Source organism: Gasterosteus aculeatus, chromosome 4, assembly GCF_964276395.1.
Source record: "Gasterosteus aculeatus chromosome 4, fGasAcu3.hap1.1, whole genome shotgun sequence".
Taxonomy (NCBI): Eukaryota; Metazoa; Chordata; class Actinopteri; order Perciformes; family Gasterosteidae; genus Gasterosteus; species Gasterosteus aculeatus.
In genome coordinates this window covers 5830669-5838752 of record NC_135691.1, presented here as the reverse complement: position 1 = coordinate 5838752, position 8084 = coordinate 5830669, and the positions used below count along the sequence as shown (strand labels likewise).

The 8084-nt window shown below is 47.6% G+C and overlaps 1 protein-coding gene across 1 annotated transcript in view; it reads right to left on the bottom strand.

The window, feature by feature from the left end:
- Positions 1-240: 240 nt before the first annotated feature.
- Positions 241-8084, bottom strand: part of sox3 (SRY-box transcription factor 3) — a 43469-nt gene continuing 35625 nt past the window's right edge. The window contains exon 2 of the transcript XR_013467306.1: positions 241-1608. The gene's annotated coding sequence lies outside the window, so the exon portion shown is untranslated. The remainder of the gene's footprint in view (positions 1609-8084) is intronic.

Genomic DNA, 8084 nt, shown 5'->3' with positions numbered 1-8084 from the left:
TTCAGAATATCTAAAAACATTTTTTGGTAAAAATAAATATTAAGCCTATTTAGAAACCTTCAAGAAATACACCAAATCACAAAAGTCTTATTTCTGATAATTAAGCTGAATCCAAAATGCTAGTATTATACTTTAATAGTAAAAATATTGCTTGGATGCAAAATATATTTTAACAATATATTCATCATATTATGATTATGATCATTTTGCAACAAGTTCAAGACCAAACAAACCGGGAGTGTCTCGCTTTTTTATTATAAGAATGACACCATATTGTTTTGGAGTTTCATTATATTGACCTTATTGTGCCATTGTGCTTGTTCTGACACCATGATAATGCCTGAATACAGAGGGAATTATGCTCTGTATAAATAGTTCCCATAGTCAAGGATCGCTTCAATTATCCCTCTACACATTGACAACACCAACAGAATAAAAACTAAAGCCTTAGTCCAAGCTGGTCTCAAGGCGCTCTTCAAACATTGTTTTGGCTTTTGTTAGAGGGGCAGAGGAACATCGCCAGCATCAATGGTAATAGAGAAAAAAAATACATTCATCTGATACATTAACTGCTTTTATACAATCAGAGCATTCATTGAGATTTTTTTTTATAAAAGTAATTAAAGTACATTAATAGTTGTTTTAAACACTTTTTAGTATAATATATTATTCATATGTTGTAATTGTGTAGTATATTCCGTTCTATTTCTTTTTTTAAGTGTTGTGTTGTGTAGTAAGTGTACAGGATTTTTCCATCATATTAAATTGCACATTTTATCATGCCGAAAGGCTTCCACACCCAAACCATTATTCAACAAATTTTCTCATATTGCTGTAGCCAATTTTTACGCTGGTTGGAGAAAATGAATCGGATCATTTGGCCTCATCAATCAATTTGGTAATTGATGTCTTAATCATTATACAGTTAATTGAGCACCTTCATTGTTGCCTGTCATTGTCCCAAGTACCAGCCTGCAGCAGTTTGGGGGGAATTGGAACAAACGACGTGAATTTATTGCTTACTTACTATAACCGCTTTCCAAATATTGAGTAAACATTTGGGGCAAAAAGGTTTTTTTTTAGAAGTGTGTCTTCCTTTACAGGCCTTAGTCGGTGCTGTTTTGTAAAAGGTAACTCAAAAATAAGCACAAAATGATTTTGTTGAGTGCGGCTATTCCCGCCAATAAGAGCACGTGTGGTTTTCATCGGCGTAATTGTCATCCATCCATCTTCTCCGCACAGTGAGTTGATCGCGGCCTATGAAAAATGACTCATGGCTGTAATGACGGCCTCACCTCTGAGTGGTAACCACGTTGGCAGCCCTCTGTGGATCAGTAATTCCCCATTTATTCCACTTCAATGTCTTCTCCACCTCATATACCCTCTTACCTTTCAAATGGTCACGTGAGAAATCCTTCTTTTCTCAATGCATCCACTCCCAACATCAGATGAACACTACAGGCAAAAAGGCCGAGGCTGCAGAGGCCACCGGCTGTCACGCAGAGAGAGGGGGGTGCACGAGGTGGGTGCAGGAGATGCGTGCAGGAGGTGGGTGCAGGAGATGCGTGCAGGAGATAGGTGGAGGCCGGCTGTTCGGGCTCAGGGGGACTGCCGGGGGAGGGGAAGAGTCCTTAATTGAGTTAGAGAATACTTTAATCACGACTGTTTCCCACATTCCTGCTCTTAACGCTTCACATACAATATGAGCTACAAAGGGAGGAGGGGAAAAAAAGGAAAACCGCCAGTTCCAGCCCGCGAAATGTGCAGCTGCGAGGTAATTATCATCAAGCACCCCGGCATCTGTGTACAAACAATCCCACAGCTGCTGGCATTGATACTGTAAATGCAGAGAGGAGCGGAGAAAGCCCAGGTTGACCCCAGGGCCTCGCTGTCGCCTCCAAGACCACGACCCATTCATCTGGGAGGTGTTGGTGACACCCGTGAATACTCGACCTGTTCACCATTTCAAATGAGCAGTCTCTCTTTTTGTTTACGCCGCTGTGTTCGCCTGTTTAGAACGTTGTATGAAATGTTTGTATCGTATTGCAAAAATACTGTAATTATCAGGGTTCTTACAGCACATGAGTACTAACGTGTGAATTTCTTATTGCGCTAAATATTCTATTCAGACAACGGTAATTTGGTACCGAGTTGCTGAGTTGTCTCGCCCTTTTTTAACCCTTCAACACACCTTTCCCCTTTTGCTAATGCAAAGTAGCTTTATGGCTGCAAACATATTATTCCCCACCATATAACAGTATTACATGTATCCTGTATCAGCTTGTTCCAGCGATGTTTTGTCTGCACATGGTGAAATATTACAACCCTAGGCTCTATGTTGTATTTTTCCTTTAATATTCTAGATGTTTCATGCGTTATTCCTCGCACAATTCCCCTTTTTTGTATCTTTGGAAGAACTCAAATTTGAATTTAGACTATTATTACGTGGGTTTGAACAATGTTGTGCTGCACCGACTGGGCAGGTCAGCACAGTTTAACAGAATTCAAAATCTAGAATAATTCCTGCATGTACAGCCGGCCACAATTCATCCGATCACCTGCAAACAGAATAAAACACATTTACTTTCAGCTGCAGAAATACAAATGTGTTTGCGGCTGTTGCCGTATTTGTGTTTGAGTGAGTGGGCACAATGTGTGTGACCAAAAATGCGAGTGGGCAAGCGAGAGTGAGTGAGTGAGTGAGTGGGCCTGTTTGTGAGAGCGGCGTGACTGAGAGGGCCACTGTGGGATGGAGGGGAGACGGGAGGATGACTTTATGACACTGGGATCAGCGGCAGAAACACAGAGCGCCCGGGTGGAGGTGGAGGTGGTGCGGGGAGAGGGGGGCAGCCCTAGCTGTCAGCTCTGAGGGGCTGCTGGAAGACACAGCAGGAGCCCAGCTTGGCCCCCGGGATGCCTTGTCACCACGGCGAGGCCCTGGAATGCACCGACGCACAATGGGCTCCCGGGGCTCAGAGGGCACTCCGATTTGATAACCACATTATAGTCCTAGCAACATCTGTTGGTGCGCAGGAGAAAGGCCTACTGGCAGGCTTTAACCCCCCAAAAAACTGGGATCATTAACCCTCAGCCCTGTGAGAGAAGGGGGACAACGGCCCTCTATTTGTCAGCCGTCCCGCGCAGGGCTGCGGGGGCTAATATTTTACCAAAAACAGCGTGAGAAGAGAAGCCTCCCTGGGCACCATGGAGAGTGCTCCTTCACATTTTACTCACAAATTAGCGGGATGGCACAGTTTACTTTACGGGACTGACAAAATAACATTTGCATGAAGTAGAGGCCTCTTCTCTTCAGTTTCGACTGTGCGCATCATTTAAACAGTAAACATTAAAATTACACTTAATTGCAAAATAAATTTGCGAATATAAAATGAATAGAACGGCCAGATGGAGGCGGTTTTGATGTCATATGTATAAGATTAACATGCACAAAGATGTGTGGGTGTCATTTTCCCCTCTGATTTGTTAACGTGTTGTCAGAAGCGAGGGGGCCAAGTTGATGGAGGATGGAGAAATAACAGGTGTCCTGTCACAAAGACGCGTCTCAGGCTCCAGTATGCTCTGGGGCTTCGTGGGTCAGCGCCAAGCCTCATACACCTCCACAGGTTTCAAAGCGAAGGCCACCTCTCTGTAATGAATAATTAAGGAAACAAAAGCCCCCCCAGGGGGTGAGAGGGTGGGGGAGGAGGCGTGAAGCCGTGGAGGGCCTAATGCAACTGGGCCAGATGCAGCGAGAAAAGCTGAGGTTTTTGCCCGTGTGCTTCATAGAAAACATCATCCCAAATGTATTCCTTGGAGATGAGGGTCTGCAGGAGGTGCCCCTCGATGCACTGGGTCCTCAAGTGCCTGCACACAAGTAATCCCATTCACTGCAGCTCATTACATGGGCAATTAAGTGCTGGGGGGGGGCGGCGCGGGCTGGGGAGGGCGATGGCGAGGAAGAAGAGGCGCATATGTGAGTGTGTGTTAAAGTGTGTAGAGCGGTAACCATCACTGGGTTTTAAGGATCCAAAAGCCCCACCAATCCATTTCTCCCCCCCCCCACGCCCCGGCCTCGCCGCGAGCGACAACTACCCCCACCCACCCCTCCTCCCAGCTCCTTCACCTGGGCTGGGTCTCTGTGGACACCTGCCTCTCCTAATGAAGATCCATGGCTTCATTTCCATTTCTGGAGTCATATCAGAGACCGCCAAGCACAAAACAGGCCTGTTTCCTCCGAGGCCTGGAGAGCCGGATAGAATGACACGGCTAAGTGCTCCGGCAGAGCGGGGCAGCTGCGGAGCCTGAAAACGGGATTTCGGTTGGGGCTTTCTGAAGTGGGGGGCTCGGATGGAGAGGACCCGATGTTTGGATTGGCCACAATGGCAGCCGTGTGCTACCTCAGCAGCGCCTCGGCACTAATGAGGCGCTCTGCAGGGATGGAGGACGGGAGGAGAGGGCATGAGGAGGTGGAGAGGAGGAGAAGGGAGGAGGGGTGCACCACTATACGCGCCCTCCTCACACACCACTCTCACCTCCTCCGCTGCTAACGGCTAAGCTAACTCTCGACGATACGCACCAAAGATCTCGGACAACACAAAGAGAACACGTTCAGGACGCAGAAGCACAGGCGTAACGGTGCAGCCGTCTTTGGGTCACTTGTGATTTCCCCCCATAACATTTACCGAAGCAATATTTAATATTTAAAAAAAGCAACAAGATTACTGAGGGCTGGTACACTTTCAAATCCTATCATCAACAGAATAGTTACAGTGGCAACTTGGTGATCATTTTTCTCTCTTTTTTGCATGAATTCAAAATGAATAAGACATTTTTAAAAACAGCCCTTTAGCTCGCCCTGCGTGCAGCGAGCGCGCGTGTGTCTTTCAATGCAGTGGTCGAGGCTGTGCTTGTTAACACGTTCTAGCTCAGTGACTCCTCTCAGCACCCGGGGACGGGGTCTCAGGGCCGCGCCAGGTGAGGAAGAGGAAGAGAAGAGGAAAACAAACAAGGTGACACCTCAGCCACATCGCAGCTGCCTGCTCCAGTGACGCGCACCGAGAGAAGTCCCGCCCAACTGCCCTACCGCGCGCGGCTCGTTATATTTAGCAGACGGGAAGAGATCGAGTCAGACCAAACCTCCATCAGAAGCATTTTTATTCCAGTCAGTTTCAAAGCACAGGCCCTCAGAAAGACGAAGCCAAACATGTCAGGAGAAAATGCGACGTGTGTTCTGTATTAACCACGTAAAAAAAACAAAAACAGGTCAGAGCATGAGACAAAACGTTTGTTTATGTGTGTGTGGGGGGGGGGGGGGTGGAGCCTGAATGGGAGGGGGCTTAGGTGAGGATTGTGTACGGTGTCACTTTGCGGGCCCCCTCTGCACTCACCTGGAACAGAGCACTTCCCCTCCCTGAGTCTTATCAGTTCCCAGAGGAAATACCTGCCGCAGGTAAACACGACCCTTCGACCCCTCGGCCGTCCACTCTGCCCCGGCTCTCAGCAGACCCTGTCCCTGTCCTGGAGCCTATCTGTCTCCATCTGAGGATTAGCTCTATACCGCCGGCCTTAACACCCAGCTTTGAGCCTCGCGTCTGCACGCAGCCCCGAGTCTCAGACCTTTGGATCCTACCACTAACCTCCTTAGATGTTGTTCTTCATGCACCAGTGGGGAAACCTTTATCCCCTCCACCTCTACCTCCACCTCCCCCTACACTCCGTCCCCTCATCCCTCTGTCTCACATTTAATCTTATCTACATATCACCAGGTGTAACCAAATATCCGTCTTATCAACCCGAGGTGTCTTCGGCTCTGTTTTGCATTGTCACAGGAGTGATTCATTCGGGTGGAAACTGGATATAAATAATGTGTCACAGGAATCGCCGGGTGTTTGGGATGGAGGTGGCATTCATTAGAGAATGAGAAACATGATGAATTTTCAAAATGATCACGTTAAAGAATGATTGTAATTCAAATGGAGACATAGTCTACTTTTAATGACTTTGGAGTGTAATTAATTCTTCTGCAGTATCTATAACAGAGTTTCTAATAAATGTGGGGGTGGTGATTTCTTTTTAATTACTTCCTTAAGAATTTTGAAAAAAGAGTTTTTCTATGAAATATGACATAGCCAGCGATTATTAGGAGCAAATGCGCCACCCTGCTCGTTTTACAGATGACATGTACACACGCTCATGAACTCACCCATGTGAACGCATTGACAGCTAGTTGCGCTGAAATTTCTGCGGGTTGTGTGTAAAAGGTTATTTTTCTTACACAATTAAACATAGAAATGCAGCAGGTAAAATGTGCAGAACGTATCGCACCAGACAGCGGAAGTCTCAGTGTGTTTGAACTTGTTCCACCAGTCCTGCTGTGGTATTGCTGTGGAGGAGGCACCGCTGATACCCCCAGAAAGGGGAATGTCTCCCAAGGGACAGCTGAACCCGTTAGGAGGAGGCAGAATTCCCACAATCCCCTGTCTGGCCTCGAGGACAGAGGCCACAGGGCGCCGGCTCATCGTGGCCACTCCTCCCGCTCTAGAGTCTCCCCACCCCTCCTCACCGCTACCACCACAGGGTCAGGGTTACTCTCTCACCCCTGGGCCACCTAACCCCCCCCGCCCCTCCTCCACTGTCACCTGAGACACACAGGTAAATGCTTGACTTTATTTGATGGATGCGGTTTCCCACGGCGACAGTGATGTACGCATGGCCAGAAGCCCCTCCTCCCCCCTTCCCCCCCCGGTGGAGTCTGGAGCTGGAGTGGTGATTTTGTGCTGATAACCTCGCTGGCGCGCGGGGCAAAAGAAACTGGAGAGGACAAGACATCCTGTGTGTACGCCTCATCAGGCTAAAACAAGGGGAGGGGGGGGGGCACCATTCTAAAACCAGCCCATTAAGACACCTGCACCCATCGAAATAACATGTGAATGTGATGTAATTGTGTAATGGATGACAGTGTTCGCAGATGTCTGTTGCAAACAAGTCTTAACATCTCTCTATAAACCGGATTGGTTTCGTCCACCCACACTCCATCGCACATTGTGGTCTGTTGAATAAATGTTCCCCTACCTTAATTGACGAAAAAATGTTAGTGTTTCTTATCAAGGACAACCTCTCCTTCTATCACCCCCCCCCTCATTATTAGCAGATAGCGCTACATTGGAGATAAGCAGGACAATGGTCGGGATGAAGGCCTGGATCACAGTTGTTTCTTATCTCTCGCCTCATCTGCAGCCTGTGGTGTCTCTGTCAGAGGATGTTGTTAAACCAAGTCAAACACTCAAACATCCTGTGGCATCACCCTGCCTAGATAGTCCACAGCCTCACACAGATACGCACACACACACACACACACACACACACACACACGAGTACACACCGCCGCTTTATGGCAGTTAACACTTGGCTGGGGTCTGGACACTGTGGACGGTTCACGGGCCCCGTGGTGCTGTTTGGCGGGTTGAGGATATCCTGGATTCAACATCCAGTAAAACCAAGCCTGAGTAATGCTTGTATCAGAACCAGGGGCGTGTCCTCGTGATGAAATGAGAAGTATTGTGTAAAAGCAGCTTTGACCGGCTCAGAACAAGTCCGATTTAAATAACGCAATTAAACTGTTTGCAGAATGTAAATGACGATTCTCATTACAGAGTATAAAATGATCAACTCAATTCTGAGAAAACTTCTGAGGGTGGCTCTTTTTGACCAGCTTTCATCAGCGGTAGCCCTCAAAAATACAAATTTGCACAGACACATGCACACACGCACGCACACACGCACACACATCTCCACTGTGAAGAGAGGAAGCCCCAGTGCAGGCAGGTTAATATCAGGAGCACTTGACAACAATGGTGTGTTATGAGGTGCTGCAGCGGTAATAAGGTCTTTGTTGGGACTTTAGAGCACCGCCACATCACATCATTACTCATCCTGTGAGACCGGTTGCCAGTCGGCATGGCAACCGGGACTTGGTTGAAGCCAGAAGCGAGACCAGAATCTCAATGCCAGGAGAGAGAACGAACACACAAAGAATGTTCTAGTGGAAGGAAAAAGTTTACGAGTGGCCACGGTGACCTCAGACT